This window comes from Papaver somniferum, unplaced genomic scaffold, assembly GCF_003573695.1.
Source record: "Papaver somniferum cultivar HN1 unplaced genomic scaffold, ASM357369v1 unplaced-scaffold_135, whole genome shotgun sequence".
Lineage (NCBI taxonomy): Eukaryota > Viridiplantae > Streptophyta > Magnoliopsida > Ranunculales > Papaveraceae > Papaver > Papaver somniferum.
The window spans coordinates 3716307-3743311 of record NW_020622713.1 but is presented as its reverse complement, the minus strand read 5'-3'; the positions used below and the strand labels follow the sequence as shown (position 1 = coordinate 3743311).

The 27005-nt window shown below is 36.7% G+C and overlaps 1 pseudogene; it reads left to right on the top strand.

Annotated features, from left to right (window-relative positions):
• Positions 1-10: 10 nt before the first annotated feature.
• LOC113334009 lies at positions 11-23858 on the top strand (annotated as a pseudogene).
• Positions 23859-27005: the final 3147 nt, after the last annotated feature.

Below are 27005 nucleotides of genomic sequence, written 5' to 3'. Positions count from 1 at the left end.
GTAGGTTACTATGGTTGAAATCTCAGAAGATGATTCTGCTTCTAATCTTCAAGTTATACATGGAGTGGCATCACAAATGGGACCTCCCCCTCCACGTCCACCGCGTTCTGGACAACTGCATGGACCATCAGTAGGGACAGGGAGTACAGTTGGCTCATCTACACCAGCTTTTGAACCTTCAGAATCTTGTGCCGCAGATGAATGCTTAGTTAATAAGCCTAATGGTGGTATGCAGAGATCAAAGTTATGGGGATACTACGATATTTATCAAAATGGTGAGAGAGCCATGTGCAAATATTGCAAAAAGGCTAATTACAAGATTGGCGGTAAGAATCATGGGACTTCTAACCTCCAAAATCATTTGGATAAGTGTCATAAGTATAAGAGTGAAATGAATAAGGAAGCTAGAGCCTCGGGACAACAAACACTTGACTTCCAACCTTGCAATATTGGAGAGGAACCACACTTTTGGTAAAAGCTATAAGTTTGAATGTCTGTAACTGTAATGTTCATTGTATTTTATGGTGGGTAACCCACGATCCACCCGACCCAACCCGTTGTAATGTGGGTCGGGTGAAAACCGACCCATTGTAATGTTGGGTTGGTTGCGGGTGACAACTTCTGTTACCCGCCATCTGTGGGTTGGGTGGTGGGTGAGGCCAAAACCGACCCATGTGCAGCCCTATCCATATCCCCTTGCTAACCTAAACCATAGATACTACTATTAATGGTGGTTTTCAATTCAGGATTAAAATCGTAAAACTCTATATTTATGTGCCTTTGTTCTGCAAAAAAATAGAGCCATTTAAAGTTGATGAACGCCTACGCCTCTTTGCTTACATATGTACTGAGCAATTTAGTATATTTATATACGAAGTTTAATTAAATAATATTGGTTGCAAAAATCCTAAATATTCTGTAAATTTTTTTGAGCTCATACACACATTATTCATTAATAAAATAAGTCAGATCTTAAAAAGGAAACACAACATCAGGAACGTCTATGTCATTGCTCACGTGCACCATGGTAAGGAATCATATGTTTAGATTGTGGGGTTGCTTCATTTTGGATGTCCAAATTTGTTTTACATTGTTGTTTCTCGTTTCTCTTTTGTAGGAAAGTCAACGCTTACCGATTCTATAGTGGCTGATGCTTCTTTCATGGTTCAGGAAACTGCTGGTGCTGCTACTGGTGCGGGGAAGGTAGAACATGGAATTACTACTTCATCCGCTGTTGTCACTCTCTATTGTGAGATGAACGACGAGTCTTTGAAGGCATACAATGGAGAAAAAGATGGTAATGATTACCTAATAAACCTCAGTTGACTCATCCTGTTATGTGGACGCTTTTGAAGTCACAACCGCAATGCATGTTACTGATGGTGCCATAGTGGTTGTTGATTGTACTGAGGGTGTTTGTGTCCAAACTGAGACTATCCTTCGACAAGCTCTTGGATAAAGTGTTAAGCCTGTATAGACCATCAACAAACTGGACAGATGTTACTTTGACATCCCGATCGATGGGGAGAAGGTTTACCAGATATTCTCCAAGGTCATCAAGGATGCCAGTTCCATAATATCCATCTATGAAGATTCACTCCTCCCCGACTTCCAAGTTTACCCTGTGAATGAAACAGTTGTGAAAAAGCGGGGGTCTAACAACCACATCCAATATTTCTTTTAGGCAATTTGTATGGACAAACTCCAATGTAAATCTAAGAGAATCAACTAGATAGTCAGACTCAATCAATGGAAATACATCCAAGTGTTGTATCTATGTTTCTCAATGTAATCAGCAAATCAAACAGATAGAAATTCACGAGCCTGATTAATATGAGAAACAACTTGAACTGTACCAAAGACCAATGTTCAACTGTCAATCAATTTATATCAACAACCAAAGGTTGGACAATTGATTGAACTACGCACAACCCGTGATATTTCAATTATACAGAAAATATAATGCGGAAAAGAGATAACACACACACCAGAAATTTTGTTAACGAGTAAACCACCAATGCAGAAAAACCCCGGGACCTAGTATAGATTTGAACACCACATTGTATTAAGCCACTACAGACTCTATCCTACTACAATTTAACTTCAGACTGGAATGTAGTTGATCCATAACCAATCTCACACTGATTAAGGTACAGTCGCGTTCCTTACGCCTCAGAATCCCAGCAGGACTCTACACACTTGATTCCCTTAGCTGATCTCACCGACAACTAACAGTTGCTACGACCCAAAGTCGAAGACTTGATAAACAAATCTATCTCACACATAAAAGTCTATTGAATAGATAAATCGGTCTTCCACAGAAATACCTACGAGTTTTTGTTCCGTATTTCGATAAATCAAGGTGAACATGAATCAATTGATATACCAGACTTATTTTCCCGAAGAACAACCTAGTAATATCAATCACCTCATAATGATCTTAACCGTATGGAAGCGGAACAAGATATTGTAGAATCACAAACGATGAGACGAAGATGTTTGTGACTACTTTTTATCTTACCTATCGGAGATTGAATCTCGAGCAAATCTTAGAGAAGATAGTACTCAATACGAAAGAACAAAGTAAGATCAGAACTCGCAACTACAGAGAAAATAATTGGGTCTGGATTCAGAATCTGATAGGTGTCTAAAACACCTAATTTTATATTTAGTATTTATGCTTTCTCTGTTGTTTTCTTGTAAATTATGTACATTATGATTACTTTTGAGTTTATCAGGTGCAATGGAGTCGTTTGGAGCGAAAGAAGGAGAAATTACCCATTTTTGCGTAGGATCGTCATTTCGCAGGCGAGTGACACGGGAGTCGAGCCAAGTCAACATAAGGGCTGTCATTTGGTTGGCCCTTATCCTTTTTTGGGGTGCCTAGAGTCATTCTGGTTACCCTTATCTACTTTACCTGAGTGGGTATAGCCATTCTTACACAAAACCTAAAATTGAGAGAAGTTCCTCTCAATCATTTGCTCCTGAAACAGAGACGAGAGAAATAGCAGTTGCTGTTGTAAACCCTGATGGAGGCGATGCTGAGAGAGGGGTTGAAGTGATTTTGAGCCATGAATCGAGAATTGAAGAACGGGAGATTAGGATACATGAATCTTCTGCTGCAAAAGAAGATGGTTTCTTTCTGTCAATTTGGGGAGAAATCAGAAAGGGGATCTGATGATGAAGATATGAGATTGAAGATTGGGTTCTGATGCTTGAGTTCAAAGAAATAGGAGATAAAACAGATTTGGGGTTGTGATTCAGAAAAGTTAGGTTTGAAATTGTTCTCTTCTTGAAATTCAGAAGGGTTTGATATTGATTTTGTGAGGAAGCAGAGATGTTGTTGAGTTGTTTCGCAAAAAGATGAACTGTTGTTGTTAGACCAAGACTTGGAGTTAGAAATCAGATGGTATGCGAGTTAATGATGATTTGCTGTTGGAACTAAGAATGACTGAGCTGAGTTTGTGGCAGTGAGCTGAAAATGAGAAGAGAACTGGTGCTCAAGAATATCAAAACTGGTGCAGCTGAAGTGGAATGAGTTGAGGTACAGGTGGTGTTGCAGTTGAGCTGAAATGGCATAGATGAATGTTAGGGCAGGTTTAAGCTTGATGTTGGTTGCTAGAGATGTTGTTTCATGTGGTGCTTAAATGGCTTGCTGAGATGAAGTATGAAATGGAATGGTGGTGATTGTGTTGTTGGCTGATGCTGATTATATGTTGTTGCTGCTATCGGATATTGAAGTTGAAAGTTGGTGAAGTTCATGGGTATTTAGAAGATGGTGTTGCTGTTGCATTTAAGACATGGATTCAATTTTGGGTGATTCAGTGAATGTTGGTACTGCTGGGGTTGTTGAAATGGCAGAGAGAAGATGCGTTACATGCCATGATGTTGCAACTGGTGGTGTCTTTGATATACAATGGTAAGCTGTTACTCTTAACTGTTGGCGATGAAGAAGTGAAGATATTCAAGGGTTTGGTGGTACTGTAAGAAGGGTTGGAGTCTGTTGCTGCTATGAGATGGAAGCGCCCGTGCTAATGATTGATGCCGTGGAACTGAGTTGCAACTGCATTGCGAGTAGATGAGCAGCTGGAGAATCAAAGCAAGAGCCGAGAAATTGCAGTTGGTGGTGGCTTAAGGCAGTAGAAAAGAGATGGCTTGGAGATGATGCTCAAGTGATCAGATTACTAGAAATGAGGTTGTGGTTTAGGTATGATGCTAAGCAACACAATAGCAGGGAAGTTCAGATGCCGCAGGGTGTGTTGAATGGATGTTCTAGATGCATGTTAGGACAGGTCTGAGCTGAAGATAATGTTGCTAATGGTGATGGAGACTGAAGCTAGAAACTGAGATGGAGTGGTGGTGGTTATGAGCTGCGGTTGAAGGCATTGGTGATGGAGCATATGAAGAGCTTAAATGGAATTGGTAGAACTGATGCTGTAAGCAGTGATACTGGCAGTTATCGCATTGGTCTGTGATTGGAGTTGTGTCACGTACTGTTCAGGCCAGAGTATGAGGAGAAACGAGGGTTTCCGCTACAGATTAGTGAAATTCAGTGAAGGAGCTGGACCTGAGAAGAGTTAAGAGCTCACTGAGCTGAGATGCAAGAATGGATATGAACTGACGATGTTGTTATGGAAGTCAGGTGAAGCAATATTAGATGGTTGAATCATTGTTGGAAATGGTTGCAGCTGATGGCATTGAAACTGAGGTATTGCAGCTGTGAATGAGAGTAGAGCAAGGAACGGGTGCAGCTACAGATGCAACAGAGAATGATAAAGAGCTAGAGAAGACATTGAACCTGGTGTTGTCAAGCTGAATGGGATCGCAGTTGGAGATTGAATGAGCTGAAATGAGAAACTGAGGGTGATGTATGAAACAATAGATGTATGTTAGGTTGTTATCACAGGGGAAGACTGAAATAGCCTGGAATCGGCCAGAAATCACCCAGAAACAGCTAGAACTTCGCCAAAATCAGAGTCAGGAGAGTTGACTCACCGATCCAGTAGTTTACTCAGATGGACTTGGGCTTCACTTGTGGGCTGTTTCAAGGATTGATATTTGGCAGAAGGGTGCGACCAGAATTGGGAGAGGGAGAAACACATATAAAAAGAAAGGGTTTTATTCTATATTGCATCTTTACTTCTACTTTTGGTCTAGGATTTTACAACATGAAAGCTTTTCTTTTTCTTCTTGTTATGAACTCCATGAACATGAGCTAGATTATTATTTTTTGGTTATGGATAAAGTTGATTTCACATAACATGAATCCTTGTTTGATATATTAGTTTTGTCTTAGTATTATCGTTTATGATTCACCATTAATATTGTTACATGATTTGAATGCCTGTTTAGTGGAGTCGTGAATCGATTGAGTTTGCTTTCATCTTTATTGCTAGATTAGAGTTTATTATACGCAAAAGTGATAAATTTCTGATTGCAAGTAGCATAATTGTGGATATTGCTTGTAGTGATACATCCTAGTAGTCACAAGTGAATCATAACCTTTGTTAAATCGGATTAGTGCTTTTACACGTTCGATTGCTTTGATTGGCCTGATTTCATCTAGGAATTAAACTTGATTAGTGCTTTTACACGTTAGGTTGTTCTCTTAGATAGAATTCATATTCACATCTTTTAATGTGTTTTTTGATGATAAGAGGAGATTTGCGGGATAAACTTGCGATCAAGGTATCCTACGGCCTTTGATAATGAGAGATTAAATACCAATTCTAGTTATTAAGACAAAGAACATGTTTGTGAATGAAAACTGATTCTTGACCAATATCTTCATCTTATTGATTTGCGTGCTTTCTTCCTTTATTTGCTTTTAGTATAATTTACTTTACATAAAAATCAGAAAAATCTCCCCTTGCTTTACATAAGAAACCGAAACATATTGACAACCTAGTCCTCTCTGTGGGAACGATCTTTTCTTTCCCTTGCTATATTTTATATTTTGAGTAGTGAGAAAGTAATTTATTTTTGACGCATACGACAACGATCAGAATCCTAGTGAAGTCTTTAAGTCGTTAACCTATAATGGTTTTAGGAAAACCTAGGTTAAAGGAGAATCAACTCTAGTCGCAACTAGTATCATACATGAGGTGTGGGGATTAGGTTTCACAGTTGCTAGAGTTCTTCCTTATATAGTCTTCAAATCAGGGTTTACAATCAATGTTACCTTGTTAACAAAGCATTCAACGTTCACCGTTATATGAAAACCTAATTAGATTCAAGCTAATATCTTTCAACAGTTAAATCGAACCTAGCTTGTTACACATAAATGAAATGCGACTTCATTTAGATATGGGTAACCGTACCTAAACGTGTACACCTTGTTGGCTCAATAATAGTTAACCGAAGTTAGCCATATGAACACTTTCATATCAACCTTATTCATCTTAATCATAACTAGTTCAAATGACTCAAATAAAACTAGTTATAGAGTTGTTCAATTGTTAATATTCTCATAGAAGTATACAAGACACAATTGAAGCAAAATCGATTTTGATTCACTCGAATCAATTCATGAAAATTATATCCACGGTTTGCAAAGATTGTATTCCTTATTAAATAATTGTATTTTTCATGAAAAACCGATTTTAGAACACAACCCACTCAAGTATGCAAACGGGTACGCATACTTAGAGTTCCGGACTTGGTCTATCCGCCAGTGTGCAAACGGGTACGCATACTGTCGTTCACGACCAAACTCAGTTGAATTCCCAGACTTGAATTGTTACGCCGGTACGCATACGAGTATGCATACTTAGTTCCCGGACTTCAAATGTTTAAACCAGTACGCATACGGGTATGCATACTAAGTTCCCGGACTTGGAATATATCTACAACAGTTAGCATACAAGTATGCATACTATGCTATATCCAATCAATGGTTAGTTGTTCTAAACTCCCATTTCAATCATTGAAATATTCTTAAAAGACGGGAATAGCTGTCTCACACAAACTATTAGATTCAAAGCAATTTTCAAGTGATCATATGATCAATACGAAACATTCCGAGTTACATCAAATGACTGTCTCACACAAATCATGTAAGATGTTACCAGGCGATTTTCACATGATCATCTTTTGACTTTCGTCAAGAATAAAAGATGAACTTGGTTAATGCGAAAGCTTACCAACACATATTTTGAGAAATATGTAAGCGAGTTAAACTCAGCTCGAAATATCAAATCGTATAAAGTAAAGTCTATATAGCTATACGATTTTTGTCTCAATAGGATATAGAATAGAAATAGACTTCTGAGTGATAGATGAGTTCAAGCCTCCACATACCTTTTGTTGATGAAGTTCCACAAGCTCCCCTTAGTAGTTCTTCGTCTTCAATTGATGAACGCCATGAAGTCCAAAGCTCAACTACACATTCTATGATAATCTGAGACATAGCTATAAGTAGACTATAAATCAAGACTTATAGTTTTGACAACTAAACTTGACAAACAAGCTTGAGATAGCAACGCTTGCGAGTTCAACCGAGCAGTACTCTAACAATCTCCCTCTTTGTCAATTTTAGTGATAAAACTATCAATACATATGAATTAAAAAATAAATAAACTTTGTAGCTTCTCATCCAAATGCTTGATTTCCTTGGTTCTTCAACATTACTCGAAATCTTCGTCACTTCCAATTACTCCAGTGATTCTGAACGTGTTCAACTCAGCATCATATTTGTTGAAGATCCGTAGCCATAACAATAAGAAAACAGATGTTCTCAATTATTGTTATACAGTGTCATAGTGTAGATGGTGGATTTTCGACAAAGGATAAATTCGTAAACTCATAATTATACGAAGCTCTGATTCAGCAATCATACGTGAGTACCGAGACACGGGTCTCTCATCGAATTCTCAACGGAGAGTACTTTCTCTCAGATTACAATGTAGATATGTAGTCTCACGACCGGACAACGACATATCTCATGAATACTGAATACTTTCAGTGATTATTTATATATAGCATCACGAGATGGACGGCTCCTAGACAGCTTGCTCTGCTAGTATAGAGCGATAACGTCTTCAGGAACAAACAACGAGTTTACCCTGACTATATAAAGGATATGACTTACCGACAAGCTCATATCGGGATAATTAATGCTCCTAGACAGCTTGCTCTGCTAGTATAGAGCCACAAAGTTAATTATTCCTAATTGCTCCTATTCCATGGTCGAATCCACGACTGGTCCCGTGGAATGGCAATAACAATTGTTCTAATTCTATGATCGAATCCACGGCTTGATCTCATAGAATAACAATAACTATATTATCTCATTATTCCGATTTCATGATCGAATCCACAACTGGTCTCATAAATGGTAATAGATAAATATTAATTACTCCGATTCTATGGTCGAATCTACGATCCCATGGAATGGTAACGCTCACTTTATTATTATGAATTCGTAGTCGAATCCTCAGCTAATCCTATGAATTAATAATAAACATCTTATTACTCAGTTTTGTGAATTATTCTCCACTGAATTCCACAATTAGTAATAAATCGTCAACAACCGGGCGTCTGAGCTACCTCTAAGTAAGCCCCGATTCAAATGGTGAAGGTGTATTCAACGATGATACACTAACAATCACCGCACGAACGAGTATTTCAAAAATACAACGAAACGATGAACCTATGCGAAATAGAGAAGAAAATATTAAATAATTAAAAATATTGACCAGGATGCTGGGAGCACGGACACACGACCGACCGACCGTGTCGTGGTCAATCCCACACCAGTTTTATATTTTAATGCATTTTTATTATTTTCCATGATTTGATGAAAATTCTCTCATTTTATCAAATCTCCTTCGTCTTGAGGAAACTCCTCGGTTTCATGGTACTTCCATAAATCCATAAAAAATAATATAAAATTAAGGAAAGGAGTGTGGGGCGTGACCATTAGCCAACCGGTCGCACACCCACGGTTCCTTATTATTATTTTTTTATTATTATTATTTCTCTAATTTCATGAAAAAACTCCTTGATTTCATGGTATTTTTGCACATATCATCAAATAATAATAAAATAAAATAAATTATGAAAACTTGTGGGACCGGGCCTTGGCCGATCGGCCATGCCCTAGCCTGTCCCACACGCCCCTTTGTTTTATTATTTTATTATTAGTTTTCCTTGAATTCATCAAATTCCTTGATTTCATGGTATTTCTCTCAAATTAGGAAAAATTCCCTCAAATCATCAAAATACCTAAAAAATATTAAAAAATTAGGAAAACTCAAGGGACCGGGCCTTAGCCGGCCGTCCATGCCTTCCACGGTCCCACACGCCCTTGTTTTTTATTATTTTAATATTTTTGCTTCCTTGAACTCATGAAAACTCCTTCAATTCATGGAAACTCCATAAATTCAACAAATTTCTCAAAATTCATGAATTTTTCATAAAATCATTATAAAATTAGGGAAACTCGTGGGACCGGGCCCTAGCCGTCCGACCATGCCTTCCACGGTCCCACATGCCCTTTTTTTATTATTTTAATATTTTTTGCTTCCTTTAACTCATGAAAACTCCTTCAATTCATGGAAACTCCAAAAATTCATCAAATTTCTCAAAATTCATGAATTTTTCATAAAATCATCAAAATATTGTAAAATTAAGGAAAAGGCATCACGGGACCGTGGTCACGACCGGCCGACCATGCCTTGACCACGGAGGTCCCACGCCTCCTCATTCCTTATTTTATAATTATTTTTCATCATCTCATGGTGTTTTCCTCAGTTTCGTCGAAACCCTAATTTTGGCGTATTTTCTCGAATGGATGCTCAATTGCACGCCAGAAAATATCAAAATTCTCAGGACTGAGACACAGACGCCTTGGGGACATGAGCACTCTATCTTGACCGACCAAGATTGGATATTTGGCTCACGGAAGCCGGTCCCATCAATTTTTCACAGTTTTGACCTAATTTGCACAATTGCTCGTATTAGGTCCAAAACTCTCCCGAACACTTTGGATTTTCATGAAGTGATCGTAAGGCGGTCACGGGACAACCCAGGGCCGGTTTCATGACTCCATGGTCGGTCCCTCGCCTCGTCATAATTAATTAGGTTTTCTCACCTAAGGCTCAGACGAGCGTTTTCGAATAAATGATTAAACCAGCATTTAATCATTCTTTCACCAACAAATCGTCAACTCTTCAGGAGTTCTTCGTATTTGGTCATGTGAGCATATGAACACTACATGGTTGATCCACGGTCCCATGTAATCGCTCCCTCCTCCGTCCCATGGTCGAAATTCTGACAAACCATGAATTGATCATCAATTGATCAAATTAGGGTTTCTGAATCCAAGGATCATCATTCCAGATTCTAACCTTAATAATTTTATGACGACCTAATGGTTATTCATTTTATTAATTATGCTCGGTTCAACGACCAGCATTCTAATTAATATTTTTTGGTACGCTGCTAATAATCCATCAGACGAGCAACACATGCTCAGACGACCAAATATTCAACAATTCATCACATGAGCAACACTTGCTCAGATGATAAATATTTGTTCAAACCAAGGAATATTGGTTCAAATCAATATTCAACGATCCATCAAATGAGCAATACTTGCTCACTTCATCGTAAGAACTATACCTCTGTCTCATGACATGTTCAATTCACGAGTTTCAGAACATCATGTTCAACTCAACGACTACATGGAATCATCGTCCCATCAAACCACGAAGTCATCAATTGACTAACAAACCACGAGACGTCAATCGTGTCACTTGGGGGGATATCACTTAGGGTTTTGGTCTGGCGGTCTACGGAACGTGTGTTCAAACACACGATGGAATGTGAGCAAGTCGTGCAATCAGTTGAAGGAATTCACGAGGTAATGGGTGGAAAGTCGACCAAGTCTCCACACGTTGAGCAACTGGTTTCAAACACGATCTCCACTTCCTCACTCCTTGATTCCATCAACTGTCAAACTTCATGGAATCATGGTGTCTACAATTCCAGCAATATAAATAAGTCTTTGAATCATGATTGAATCATCAACAATATCATCAATCTCACGTCAAACTGACAACAGGAGATCATCAACTCATCAATTGAGCAACTACTCTCAATTGAGCAATTTCATTCACTCAGAGCTTATGGTATTCAGAATTCACACACCCACAATCTTTGATTACCATTGATTCCACACATTTCTCAGCTTCCCTCCTACAGATCAACCCATCCTCTCTTGTGACCGAATTTACTCTGGAACGGTCATTGTCTTAATTTAGGCCGGAGTACTACAGATTGATCTCTCGAATCTAAAGTACCCCCTTTGCAGCAGTGCATCTGTGTGAGGTTTAACATTTCGCTCGGTTCGAGGAGTTTCCTCCGTACGGTCGTCTCCTCAATTCCTTAAAAACCAGCAAATCGTTTTTCCCCATCTACACATATTATTATTACACAACATCAAAGTCCAATTATATCACAATTTTGACAATAATATTATGGTAATATGTATCACTCCCCCTTAGTCAATACTTCATCTCCCTATGAAAACCACTCCCCCTTACATAATGATCCATAAACCATATGTATTTGTAGTGTGAACTACACAATAATTCTCCCCCTTTTTGTCAATATAAATTGGCAAAGGTGCGAAAACTAGCGGGATCATAATGAAATTCTCATAGAGATACTTCATGACTAAAAGAGAATATATAAACTTTGTTTCGATGATTTCACATAGTCGAAACTTAGTGTATTCATCAAGGAGTTTATAAAGATACAAGATAACTCCTGCAATATTCCACAGCTGCACCCCACAAAGAATTGGCAATTAAGTACAAGTTCAATTAATAACTCCCCCCCATAAAATGTCATTCTCGAAAAAACAACAAGAGCGACCTTATTTTTACAAGAAAAGAAGGATTTCTTTGGATATTAACAAATCACATGAAACATGAATTTGTATCCAGAAAACTCAATTAAATTAACCACAAAGGAACTTCAGTGATTAATTTAATCGGAAATGCCCAACATAAGAAAACTTACAGAGCCATACAATACTTTCACATAGAAGTGGACCAAGGAAAGATCAATACTGCAGAATATTCAAATATTCATTTTATTTTTCATCAATATTTGCATAATGGTACAATAAACTTAATCTTTGGTATCAAAATTTCATTCTATTTTCCATCAATATTTGCATAATGACATAGTAGACTTTAACTTTTGACAAATATGGGACAATCATAGTTCACGGACGCAAACACACATATCCCATAACATTATTTGCAATATATGAAACCAATAAAGATTACTACTGCAAAATCATCTTCCAAATAAAATTTAGGATTTAAATAAATAAATCTAAAAACATTGCAAGATGAAAATCATTGGCAATAACAATGTATAATCACAATATAGGATATTCCAAACCCTAGTTATCCTTCTTAAAACACAAGAATAAATTCTCATAAAAAGTTTCCTAGACATATTAAACAAATAAAGAGTTTAATCATCATCTTCATCATCGTAAACCATCCAAGAGGCTTGAACAATATCCATATCTTCCTTGATTTCGGGAAACTTAGTAGCAATCACACGCAATTGTTTTTGCACACATTTTACCTTGGAATTGATCTTACACACACCCCTGTGAATTTGATGAAGAAGACTCAAGGTGGTAGGATCACAAGAACCGTCAAGGGAATCACATCTTTGTCTTTTGCAAGCATTCTCCTTCATACGCTTGAAAGTACAAGGACGAACAACTTTGGGAGTTCCAATAGAGTTGCCAATAGGAGCAATAGAACATGCTTGACAAATTTTCTCAATTAAGCAAGGAAAGCCTAACTTCTTGTTCGATGACGTCATTGAAAGAATTTGAAGAATGATGAATCTACAAATATCAAGACTTTGAGAACTCAATTCAAGGAAATAGACTAACTTCGCAAACTCACGAATCCACCGAGAGTTCTCAATTGTGGATGGACAAAGTTTAGATATACCAAGTGATAGACGCATCAGTGTCTCTATTGTTAGTGCTTGATTTTGTACTTATTATGGTGTTTTTATGTTTGTGTAGGTGTTCTTGGAGAAATACGCTTGTGTGGAAAAAGTTGCTCGAATAGTGATGCTTGCACCTCTCTGAGAAAATTAATAAAGGCACCTGCACTTTGGATAGGGGCACCACCTTCTTCTTCATTTTCAAACATAATATTGGCGAGAAATTTGGGTTTCAACAGTAAAGGATTTACAATTTTTAAGACAAGAATATCTTCTTCCTTATAAACAGGAAATCTATGAGTATTAATTACCGGAGTCTTGAAAAAAAGGAAGTTATCTTCTATTAAACATGAAAGATATCTTAGAGGATTTTCTCTTGGATTTGATTCTACGAATTAAAGAAGATTTGGGTATAATAAAGAAATTTAGAGAATATAAAGAAGAAGAAAAATTCTTGAAGATATTTTTAATTAAAAAGAAGAAGATTTTGGAGTTATGGAAGAATATATTTGATTAATGGGTTTGTGTATATAAATAGAGATCAAGAGAGCACAACCAAGGGAGAGGGGGTGAGTCGGTAGCCAATTTCACAATTTTCTTTTATTTCTTTTATTTAGTTTTATTTGTAATAATGAGGAGCTAAACCCAATCCTTGGGGCAATGAGGAAGCTATTTACGCATGAATAATTTGGTAACTATTGTATTTTCTCTAATATTTAATTATAATTCGCTCAATCACTGCTTTTGCAGAGTTTTTAATTGTTTGCATAATTTTCTTCATTAGTTGTGATTCAATTAGATAGGTTATGCTTTGATTAGATAATCTATCCTTAGGGGATACAATTAATTTTTGAGAATTTGCCTGATTATTTGTGAGTTAAGAAAATAAGGGACTTAAAGATAATTAGAGTTTTGGGTTATTTACCATCATTCATTCATGTGTAATAGTGGAATCAGTGTCTTGGTTATTTTCTCATATCTTGAAATCAAATTTTGAGTTAAGTTTTCTTTAATTTTTAAGTCTAAATTCTTTTGCTTTCACAAGTCTCAACGAACCTTTTTACTACAACATTATTGAGTCACATCCATTTTGGCGCCGCCGACGCGGATTTGTGCTTAGGTAGAATTTTTAGTTTTTTTTTTATTTCATTTGTTCTTTTTACGTTTCTTTGGGCGTGTCTTTGTATTACAGGTTTGAAGTTGGATACTAAAGACTTGGAATCAAAGCTTAAAGCCAAAAGAGAAGGAAAAAGACAAAGAAAAAAAAAAAAAAAAGAGCGAAAGAAAAATTAAAAAAAAAAGAGAATTTGTTTTATTTTTTTTAGAGACCTTCCATTTTTTGTAATTATTTTTTTTTTATTTCTTTTCTTTTGCACTTTATTTGGACTTGGACAATTTTTTTTTTAAACCCTAAGGAAGGGTACATTAAATATAAAACTGTTTGCAGGGAAGGACAACGATTACAATATCGTCTTGGCCCCTCGGGTTCGTACATGACATAGGAGTCGTGGCCCGAGTCGACTATAACGGTTCATCCCCCGTCTGGAATGGGAGGTAAGTTTGTCGAAACACTCGCGAATCCCCTGCTAGAGAGTTATTGTATTCCTTCGTTTGCATATATGTCGAGGAACTGAATACAGCTGCTTTAATTTCCTAGTAAAGGGCAAGGACTGTCCATACAAGATAAGGGTTCGGATTTCATCACCGTTCTCTTCTTGCCAGCCTTAGGAAAACGAAACCAAACGCGGACCTAATCCTAAAATTTTGACTAGAACGAGACCGATAGGGTAACGAGCTTAATAGGAAAGTCATTCGAAAAATATTGGTTACTCTTTTAAGCATACTTCGAAGTTCATGATGGTTTCTGTGAGTTGAATGCGTGATTGCACCGCCTTATAATGCGGTGAGGCCTTGGGTATCAAAGCTCCACGCAGCTTCCCTCGCCTCTATTCAACTTACTTTGACTCGGATTGATTCCAGAGGGGTTTGCTTAAATTGTAACGAATTCCCTTTCGAAAGAATAGAAGCTAGTCTAGAAACAATCTAAGTGGAGCCATCATGCTTTTTGTTTGCTAGATAAAATAGGCTTGTTGTGGTCGAGTCAGCCTTCTTTGTGTTTGTTTAGAATTCCCTTGCGGTTAGGATGTCAAACTGGTATTATAATAGCCAATACAATGAGTATCCGACTGAGCAGCTTGGACATTATCCTTTTTATGAACATAGTGTGAATAGTGATTGGGAACGCGAAACTTTTGAAGGTTATGGTCCTTACCATTGTGATCCCAATTACTATCCATATACCCACGGGTCATACGAGCAAAACAATCCTTCTATTTCTCTAGAAGAGTCTCTCAAGAGTTTCAATGAGTCAACACGGAAGTTATTTATGAAAGAGACTTATAATATTCTTCTCCCAGAAGAGTCCGTAGAGCGGTCAACTAAGATATCTATAGAAGAGACCCTCAAGCAATTTACTGAGAGTACAAATAGGATTGTGGAAAAACTTGCTCAGGATAGTCTTAATTTCCAGTGTAGTTTTCCAAATACCACCCTCAAAAATAAGGATAGTTTTTATTCACATAATCAAGATGACGAGGTTAGAATTGGTAACACTACTTGTTTTGATAAGGTTCGATCGTTTTCATGTTATTATATGATAATTATGATGAGGATAGTGTTGATGAAGAACATGAAATATGTAGGCATAGTGATCAGGAATTTGTTACTCCGATTGAGCTTTGTGATGATAGTGTTGTTTCTAGTACAAATCCAAATAATTTTAATAATTATTCACCTATTCAAAAGGATGAGGATTTGACTAGAGATACCACTATTTTAGACGATGTAGTTCATGACCCTTGCGCCTGCAGTATGTTGGATAATTCATTATTTGATGTGCCTATCAGTGAATCGAAGGAAGTAACCATGATTAACACCTTAGTTAATGAGCCTTTATATGAAACTTTCTCTGATAATCCTTTATATAATTGTGATGATGGTTTAGAGGAAAGAGTTTACGCTGAGATTATTTTTTTAGAGTCTAGCGATTTAAAAACACTAATCTTAGAAGACCATAAACTCGTAGAGATGAGCGAGGATGAACCAGACTTAGAAGAATCAATTGACCATTTTCAGGAAACTGATGACCTAGAAATTAAGAAAGTTGTGACTAGTCTTTATAGAGACACAGAAAACTCTAAGTTTGGGGGTAATTCTCCATGTGCTTTAACTATTAGAAAGTTCCCTCGTGTAGGACTTGTCATTTGTGCCTCAACCATCTTACAAGATTATCTTCATACACATTTTACCGAACCTAATGATATCCAGAAAGAAGCTTAGTTGTTAGAAACCCATCCTCTGGTTGATGTGGTTTACCCAAGCGATAATACCCAAATTGACTTTGTTTTCCCGCCAAAAACTTTTCTTCCAATTGTGGGAACTTATGATTTTCAGATGTGTCGGTTATTAAGTTTTGAGACTGAACCTAATTACTTTAGGAGAATAGGGTCGACACATGTTCTTATGGAAGACCATCTCTTTCATTATGGTCAGCTGTGTGAGTCAAATCTGATTGACTTAGAGGATCCCCAGTTATTCAGGCTTTTGTTATGCGCTTCTAAGTTCTTACTTGAGTATTTCCAGACACTTCAGCCTGATATTCAGAATTCCTTTGAGGAAATCCAACCAATGAAAGATTTTTATATAGACCCTGTTATAGAACCTGAACCTGAACCACAACTAGATGTAGTTGTCTTAAACAGGAAACTAGACAAGGGTGTGCTTTATTTGCTAATTTTCTTGGGATGTTGCGGATTCCTTTTACTTGTGATAGCCCTATTTGGTTTTGGTGATCCACAGTTATTCCGGCTATTACTTTATGATTCTAAGAGGTGACTAATTCCTTTTGATGTCTGGTTGAAGACTTTAAACTTAACACTTCTTGGGAGGTAACCCATGCTCATGCAACACGGTAATATCTTTCCTTAACTCTTTTGCTTCAAGTGGTAACAGTTTCTCCTTGTTCATGCTTTTAATTTTATCTTTAGAACATTGAGGACAATGTTAGATTTAAGTTTGGGGGTATGGGAGAAACTTTTTAGTTGCAGTATAAATAAACTCCAGAGCCTAGAAATTTATGCCTATTAAGGATAACACTAACCTATCTAAGTGGATGGAAACAGCTTGGTTGTTGGAGTTGAGGAACCAATCTGATTAGATGGAAACATCTAAAGAGTCTATTCATAAAAGCACAGAGCTTAGGTGTTAGAACTAAAAAAAAAAAAAAAGGTAGTTTCTCCATATCTCGTTGAATCCTAATCCTTCTGTTTTTATTTTTTAAGTGATTTGGTGGGGCACACAATTCAAGTTGTTACCTTTGCTAGGGTGAAATAGGGTGATTGAGATACCAAAAAAAGAAAAAAAGAATTAACCCCAGACCATCAGACCAACCAGAATGAATTCAATAAAGTCGACCACTGGTGCCCTTGTATATGCCAGTTGTGTTGACCTAGAGTTAGATTTATCGACCACTGGTCCCCTTGTATTTGCCAGTTGTGTTGATATTAGTCAGACCGGTATCTCAGTCCATTAGGATAGGTTCATCCTGGCAGAGGCCTTCAGACAGATATGGGAAACACCGTTCACTTTAAACTATCTTTTTCTTTATCCATCTTCTTAATCTTTCCATGTTATTGGTTGACTCCGGTTATGATGTCCAGAAACTATCTGAGTAGAGCTCTGTCACTTTATATGAATTTTAGTATGCTTGAGTGCAAACTCGTGTACATCAATTGGAATTTCGCATCAGGGTACTTCCTCCTGTAGTCAATAGGTATGCCAACCAAGGAGATTCTTTAGTCCCTTCCAAGGTTCTGCGTAGATAGCTAGGGTCTGGAGTACTGGTTTTGTGGGTACACCTCTGGTAAACCCTCCCGAGATTAACTCGGTTTTTTTTTTTTAGTTTTGCTCGAGGACTAGCAAATAATAAGTTTGGGGGTATTTGATAGACGCATTTATGTATCTAATTTGTCCTCAGTGTCTCTATTGTTAGTGCTTGATTTTGTACTTATTATGGTGTTTTTATGTTTGTGTAGGTGTTCTTGGAGAAATACACTTGTGTGGAAAAAGTTACTCGAATAGTGATGCTTGCACCTCTCTGAGAAAATTAATAAAGGCACCTGCATTTTGGATAGGGGAACCACCTTCTTCTTCATTTTCAAACAAAATATTGGCGAGAAATTTGGGTTTCAACAGTAAAGGATTTACAATTTTTAAGACAAGAATATCTTCTTCCTTATAAACAGGAAATCTATGAGTATTAATTACCGGAGTTTTGAAAAAAAGGAAGTTATCTTCTATTAAACATGAAAGATATCTTAGAGGATTTTCTCTTGGATTTGATTCTGCGAATTAAAGAAGATTTTGGGTATAATAAATAAATTTAGAGAATATAAAGAAGAAGAAAAATTCTTGAAGATATTTTTAATTAAAAAGAAGAAGATTTTGGAGTTATGGAAGAATATATTTGATTAATGGGTTTGTGTGTATAAATAGAGAGCAAGAGAGCACAACCAAGGGAGAGGGGGTGAGCCGGTAGCCAGTTTCACAATTTTCTTTTATTTAGTTTTCTTTGTTATAATGAGGAGCTAAACCCAATCCTTGGGGCAATGAGGAAGCTATTTACGCATGAATAATTTGGTAACGATTATATTTTCTCTAATATTTAATTATTATTCGCTCAATCACTGCTTTTGCAGAGTTTTTAATTGTTTGCATAATTTTCTTCATTAGTTGTAATTCAATTAGATAGGTTATGCTTTGATTAGATAATATATGCTTAGGGGATACAATTAATTTTTGAGAATTTGCCTGATTATTTGTGAGTTAAGAAAATAAGGGACTTAAAGATAATTATAGTTTTGGGTTATTTACCATCATTCATTCATGTGTAATAGTGGAATCAGTGTCTTGGTTATTTTCTCATATCTTGAAATCAAATTTTGAGTTAAGTTTTCTTTAATTTTTAAGTCTAAATTCTTTTGCTTTCACAAGTCTCAACGAACGTTTTTACTACAATATTATTGAGTCACATCACCAAGTTTTCCGAAACACATCAAAGCAAGACTAAGATAATTAGTAGGAAACTTCCCTTCAATCCAATCAACACTCTTGCCACAAAAACCATTATAAATGGTTTCATATGATGGCCTTTCTTCCTTTGGTCTAGGAAGGCGAAAATTGCCCAAAAGAATTTTGGTAATCCTTGAAATCAGCTTTATATTAAAAAGAATCCTTTCTCTATCTATCATATTCTTGAATTCCATGTCATCAAGATCAACATCATGGATGTTAGCATAGAAGATTCTTGTGAGAGTGTAAAATCCTTCACCAAGACCACTAAAGATGTTTCCAAGATTAAATTTTTCAAAACAAAACAAACCTTCTTTATGAACACTAACCATATCCAATTTCTTTTCTAGAATGAAACCACTAGAAGAAATCCTTTCAAATATCTTACTACTAGAATCATTGATAAATCTAATTATAACAGAATCTTGATTTTTAGGTAACATCATACTAGAAGAAGGTGAATTCAAGTTTTTTGAAACCTTGAAATTCCCCATGAGATCTAAAAATTGAGAGAACAAGAAGAAGGAAAAACTTACTTAATATGCTTCTTGAAGATTAATAAAACCCTTTGGCTCCTTAAATCTCCAAAGATGTTTTTAATGGAGATAATACATGAACCCTAGAATTGTTCACGTACGCGGACAAGAGAAGGAAGAAGAAGAGTACGCGTACAACCACTCTTATGTCCCATTAATGGGCTTGGACCTGTTCATGAACCGCGACCCACAGAAGGAAATCAGGATTTCTAAAAGCGTTCAACAACCAAGGTTCACATACTATGAAAAAAATCAATATAGTACAGTAAAAAGGATAGTAGAAAAACTACATCACTTTATTCAGCCTCGGGTAGACAGAAAAAAAATCTGTCAAGGAGTTTTTCCCACAAGACAATTAAAAGCAAATTAACTCAAACACAAACTTAATAAAACAGTTACTTGCCCCATCTCAAGTTATATACAAATGGGGGTAGAGCCAAGCTTATTACCAAGAGTCTAGATGTGCATAGTGAACCTCATGCAACGTCTCTGGTTGATATTTGTGAAATGAACCAGAAGTATAATCATAGTAATGATGATACTCAGGGTTAATAGATCTTTTTAACTCCTTTTTCCGACAACTGGAACCTACACCAAACTCACCAGAAACCTTTTTATTAATTTCATAAGAGTTGGTAGCAAGCTTAGTTCGGCCATCATGAATACATGATTTGATAGGTACGAAACTTTTATCAGAACGATTCTTCCCCTCAATCGAATTAAGTCTTTCTAAGAATTTAAAGACGCCTTCAAAAGCTTTAAATAGATATTTGTCAATTGATCCATTATGCTAATATTCCTCAAAAAGATTAAGAAATAATCTAGTGAGGTTCCATTTCCTTGAGATTTGACCACATTTCCTCGAACAATTTTTCTTAGAAGAACTTTTATCTTTTCTTTTAGACTGTTTTTCATCATCTAAGTTTTCCAATGTCTTATATCGCACGATATTATCTTGAGAGACCAGAGGTCTTGTAGATAATAAACTCTAAACAATCTTTAAGGAATTATGGCGTGCGTTACAGATGCCCAGAACAAGTTTCCTAAAGTAATTTCCCGTAAGGACAGACTTTAGGGATCAGTCAAACACAAACTTATTAGGTTTATAGCATTTGCCTGCTCTGATACCAATTGAAAAAACTGGGGGGGGGGGGGGGGGGGGGGTGGGGGGGGGGGGGGTGGGGGCCACACCCAATATTTCGTTTAGGCAATCTGTATGGACAAACTCCAATATAAATCCAAGAGAATCAACTAGACAGTCAGACTCAATCAACGGAAATACATCCAAGAGTTGTATTTCTGTTTCTCAATGTAATCAGCAAATCAAACAGATAGATATCCGCGAGCCTGATTAATATGAGAAACAACTTGAAGGGTACCAAAGACCAATGTTCAAATGTCAATCAATTTATATCAACAACCAAAGGTTGGAAAATCTAATTGATTGAACTACACACAACCTGTGATATTTCAATTATATAGAAAATATAAAGCGGAAAAGAAACAACACAGACACCAGAAATTTTGTTAACGAGGAAACCACAAATGCAGAAAAACCCCGGGACCTAGTCCATATTTGAACACCACACTGTATTAAGCCGCTACAGACTCTAGCTTACTACAATTTAACTTCAGACTGGATTATAGTTGAGCCCTAACCAATCTCACACTGATTAAGGTACAGTCGCGTTCCTTACGCCTCTGAATCCCAGCAGGACTCTACGCACTTGATTCCCTTAGATGATCTCACCCACAACTAACAGTTGCTACGACCCAAAGTCGAAGACTTGATAAACAAATCTGTCTCACACAGAAAAGTATATTGAATAGATAAATCTGTCTCCCACAGAAATACCTACGAGTTTTTGTTCCGTCTTTTGGTAAATCAAGGTGAACAGGAACCAATTGATATATTGAACTTATATTCTCGAAGAACAGCCTAGTAATATCAATCACCTCACAATGATATTAACCGTATGGAAGCGGAAAAAGATATTGTAGAATCACAAACGATGAGACGAAGATGTTTGTGACTACTTTTAATCTTACATGTCGGAGATTGAATCTCGAGCAAATCTTAGAGAAGATAGTACTCAATATGATATAACAAAGTAAGATTAGAACACACAACTACAGAGAAAATAGTTGGGTCTGGATTCAGAATCCCAATGAATTTTTTAAGTCATTAACTTATAATGGTTTTAGAAAAACCTAGGTTAAAGGAGAATCGACTCTAGTCGCAACTAGTATCACAGGAGGTGTGGGGATTCGGTTTCACAGTTGCTAGAGTTTTCCCTTATATAGTCTTCAAATCAGGGTTTACAATCAATGTTACCTTGTTAACAAAGCATCCAATGTTCACCATTATATGAAAACCTGATTAGATTCAAGCTAATATCATTCAACCGTTAGATCGAACTTAGCTTGTTACATACAAATGAAATATGACTTCATTTAGATATGGGTATCCATACCTAAACGTGTACACCTTGTTGGCTCAACAATAGTTAATCGAAGTTAGCCATATGAACACTTTCACATCAACCTTATTCATCTTAATCATAACTAGCTCAAATGACTCAAATGAAACTAGTTATAGAGTTGTTCAATTGTTTTTATTCTCATAGAAGTATACAAGACACAATTGAAGCAAAATCGATTTTGATTCACTCGAATCAATTCATGAAAATTATATCCACGGTTTGCAAAGATTGTATTCCTTATTAAATAAATGTATTTTTCATGAACAACCGATTTTATAACATAACCCACTCAAGTATGCAAACGGGTATGCATACTTAGAGTTCCGGACTTGGTCTATCCGCCAGTATGCGAATGGGTACGCATACTGTCGTTCACAACCAAACTCAGTTAAATTACCGGACTTGAACTGTTACGCCGGTACGCATACGGGTATGCATACTTAGTTCTTGAATTTCTGTTGTTTAAACCAGTACGCACACGGGTATGCGTACTAAGTTCCCGGACTTGGAATATATCTACAACAGTTAGCATACAAGTACGAATACTGTGCTATATCCAATCAATGGTTAGTTGTTCTAAACTCCCATTTCAATCATTGAAACATTCTTAGAAGACGGGAATAGCTGTCTCACACAAACTATTAGCTTCAAATCAATCTTCAAGTGATCAAATGATCAATACAAAACATTCCAAGTTTGCATCAAATGACTGTCTCACACAAATCATGTAAGATGTTACCAGGTGATTTTCACATGATCATCTTTTGAATTTCGTCAATAATAAAAGATGATCTTGGTTAATGCGAAAGCTTACCAACACATATTTCGATAAATATGTAAGAGAGTTAAACTCAGCTCGAAATATCAAATATGTATAAAGTCTATATAGCTATACGACTTTTGTCTCAATAAGAGATAGAATATAAATAGACTTCTGAGTGATAGATGAGTTCAAGTCTCCACATACCTTTTGTTGATGAAGTTCTAGAAGATCCCCTTAGTAGTTCTTCGTCTTCAATCGATGAACATCGTGAAGCCTAAAGCTCAACTACACATTCTATCCTAATACGAGACATAGCTATAAGTAGACTAGAAATCAAGACTTATAGTTTTGGAAACTAAACTTGAAAAACAAGCTTTAGATAGAAACGCTTGCGAGTTCGACCGAGCAGTGCTCTAACAAGTTGCCTTCTCTTCTGGACTGCACCGCTGGGGTTTTAATTTAACTTGATTCGGGAAGATGTATTCTCCAAAGTTCGGTGTTGATATCAATAAAATAATGGAGAGGCTTTGGGGCGAGAAATTGTTTGACCTGGCAACTAAGAAATGGACTGCAAAGAGAACAACATCGTCTACATGCAAGCGTGGACTTGTCCAGTTCTGTTATGAACCCATCAAGCAGATCATTTCCCCTTGCATGACTGATCAGAAGGACAAGTTGTGGCCTATGTTGCAAAGGCTTGGTGTTACAATAAAGAATGACGAGAAGAATTTATCTGGGAAGCCCTTGATGAAACATGTGACGAATACTTGGCTACCAGAAGTTGATGCTCTACTTGAAATGATGGTCTTTCACCTCCCTTCTCCTGTCACAGCTCTGAGATATCGTGTTGACAACTTGTATGAGGGTCCTCTGAACGACCAGTATGCCAATGCTATCAGAAACTCACAACACGAAATCACGGATTTTGTAATTCCCGATTTTCTAACGGATATTTTTTAAGTGACGTTGTATTAACGTTAGTAACTTTGTAACGTTGGATTATTGTTGCAATAATTGGTATCTGTTACAGAGTTTCGGAAGGGTTGTGGGTAATTACCTTCCTATCCTCAACTTAAATTATCAAGTTACCTTGTTACCCTCCTTTACTACTATTAGCACCTCTGTTACTACTATCAGCTCCCAATTTCTTCTCACACTCAAGGGTTACCCAGCCTCCCAACGATACTGGTTTTTTTTCTCCAACATTTTTCCCCCATTATAACTCTTCATTTTAATTACGGAAAATCAGAAAACAAAAATAGAATCTGAAAACAAAATTAAAATCATCTGAAATTAGTTTTTCATTTAATATGTCTGAAAAATAGAATAAGAATCAGTTGGAAGGTAGATAAACAACTTAATGCATTATTAGATAAAAACGGTTGAAACATTACTACATCTTAACTTTCACCTCCATATATTTCACATCTCACCGAGTTCTTGGTTTATCCCTGCAGCCGCCATCGATTTCACCGGAAAATTCAGCATATTCAATTTGAGATTCAGTTGCAGGAAACTTCATCAACAAAATTGATTCAACCGATTCTTCTGTGACTCATCGATTTCAACAACGAATTAAGCTTAATCGAGTTACCACAGAAGGATTGAGTTTGATTAATATTTCTGAATTTATCGATTCTCCCGGGTTATCTTCAGTTAATTAAGGTATTTCTTTTATTATTTTCTTAATTGACAGTTTTTCAACATACAAGGTTTATTAGTTTTAGAAATTGAGGACTATAGATGTTGTTGTGAATTGTATTCTACTGTAGTATGTTGATACATCTGTGACTGAAAAAGCGGGGGTCTAACAACACCACCCAATTTTTCGCTTAGCAATCTGTACGGACAAACTCCAATATACTTTTTATGAGATTCAACTAGACAGTTATACTCAATCAATAAAAAGATATATCAAAGAGTTTATATCTCAATCTCTCTATTTGATCTTTACTCAAGCAAATGGAAATCTGCCAGTCTTTATCAAAGAGGGATAACTTGGACGGTACCAAAGACCAATGTCTAAGGATCAATCAATATCAATCAACAACCAAACGTCGGATTTCCAATTGATGATCTTTAACACACAACCTGTATTATTTTAATTATATAAAAATATAATGCGGAAAAGAAATAACACATACACCAGAAATTTTGTTAACGAGGAAACCGCAAATGCAGAAAAACCCCGGGACCTAGTCCATATTGAATACACACTGTATTAAGCCGCTATGGACACTAGCCTACTCCAAGCTTACTTCGGACTGGACTATAGTTGAACCCCAATCAATATCCCACCGATCCAAGGTACAGTTGTACTCTCTACGCCTCTGATCCCAGCAGGAAACTGCGCACTTGATTCCCTTAGCTGATCTCACCCAAAACTAAGAGTTGCTGCAACCCAAAATCGCAGACCTGATAATAAACAAATCTATCTCACACAGAAAAGTCTATCAAAGGATAAATCTGTCTCCCACAGAAGAACCCTAGGTTTTTGTTCCGTCTTATGATATGAAATAAAGGTGAACAAGAACCAATTGATAATCCGGTCTTATATTCCCGAAGAACAGCCTAGATTAATCAATCACCTCTCAACAGTCTTACTTGTATAAACAAGAGGACGCCGAGGAATCACAAACAGTGAGACGAAGATGTTTGTGACTTCTTTATCTTGCATATCGGAGAACTCTCACGATCTCAAGCCAATCAATAAGATTGTACTCGTTCGATAGAAGATGCAAGATCAGATCACACAACTACGATAAAAGTAGTATCGGTCTGGCTTCACAATCCCAACGAAGTCTTTAAGTCGTTAACCTGGTTTTAGAGAAGAAAACTAAAGGTTAAAGGAGAATCGACTCTAGCGAGCGCACTAGTATCACACAGATGTGTGGGGATTAGTTTTTCCCAATGCTAGATGTCTCCTTTATATAGTCTTCAAATCAGAGTTTTGTCTTAGGTACAAAGCAATCAATATTCACCGTTATATGAAAACCTGATTTAGATTCATGCGAATATTTCTCAACCGTTAGATCAAAAACTTAGCTTGTCACACACACTTGAGATATACGTTTACTGGGTTTGTGAAAACCGTGACCAAACGTGTACGTGTATGTTGGTTCAACATAGTAATCCAAAAGGTTAACCATATGAGCATTTCATATTAACCTTGTTCTTATTCACCATAACTAGTTCAATTGACTCAAATGAAATAGTTATAGAGTTGTTCAATTGCTATGAGGTCTTATGTAACTACACAAGACACAATTGAAACAAAGATGATTCGATTCGATTTGAATCGGCTCATGAACTTTAGCCACGGTTTGCATACTGCATTCCTTAGTAATTTAAGTTTCATGTTCAGAGCACATCTTTAGATCATAACCCACTCAATTTCGCAAACAAGTTCGCGGACTTAAGGCAACCGGCAGAGTTTTCTAAACTCAGCAGAAAATCTCGGCAATGAGACTTCCGCCAGTTCGCGGACTAGGTTCATGGACTGAGTTCGCGGACTAAACATGCAAACGAGTTTTCAGAAATCCCAGCAGAAATTCTCGGTAAGAGAACTTCCATCAGTTCGCGAACTTGGCAAAGCCAATTCCCCCGGTTTCTCTCAATCAACAAAGTTCTCAAACTTCGGATTAAGGAATAGGACTTATGCACATATGTGTTACCACACAATGCTTATATCCATCATTGGTTATATTGACCTAAACTCTCATTCCAACCATTGAAACATTCTTAGAGGACGTTATATAGTTGTTACACTATTTCTCATCAAATCGATTTTCAAAGTGATTGAAACATTATGACTTTCGTCACTAGGTGAAGATAAACCCGATCAAAGCGAAACGCTTTACCAACACATGATTTCGAGATATAGATAGGCGAGATATACTCGGCTCGAAATATCAAATGTGTATGATCCAGTCTATAGAGCATACGACTTTTGTCTCATAAGAAGTAGGAGATAGAATAAATAGACTTTTGAGTGATATATAAGTTCAAGTCTCCACATACCTTTTTGTTGATGAAGTTCTGCGGTTCCTTGAGTAGATCTTCGTCGTTGTATGATGAATCGCCATGAAGTCCTTGATCTCAACTACA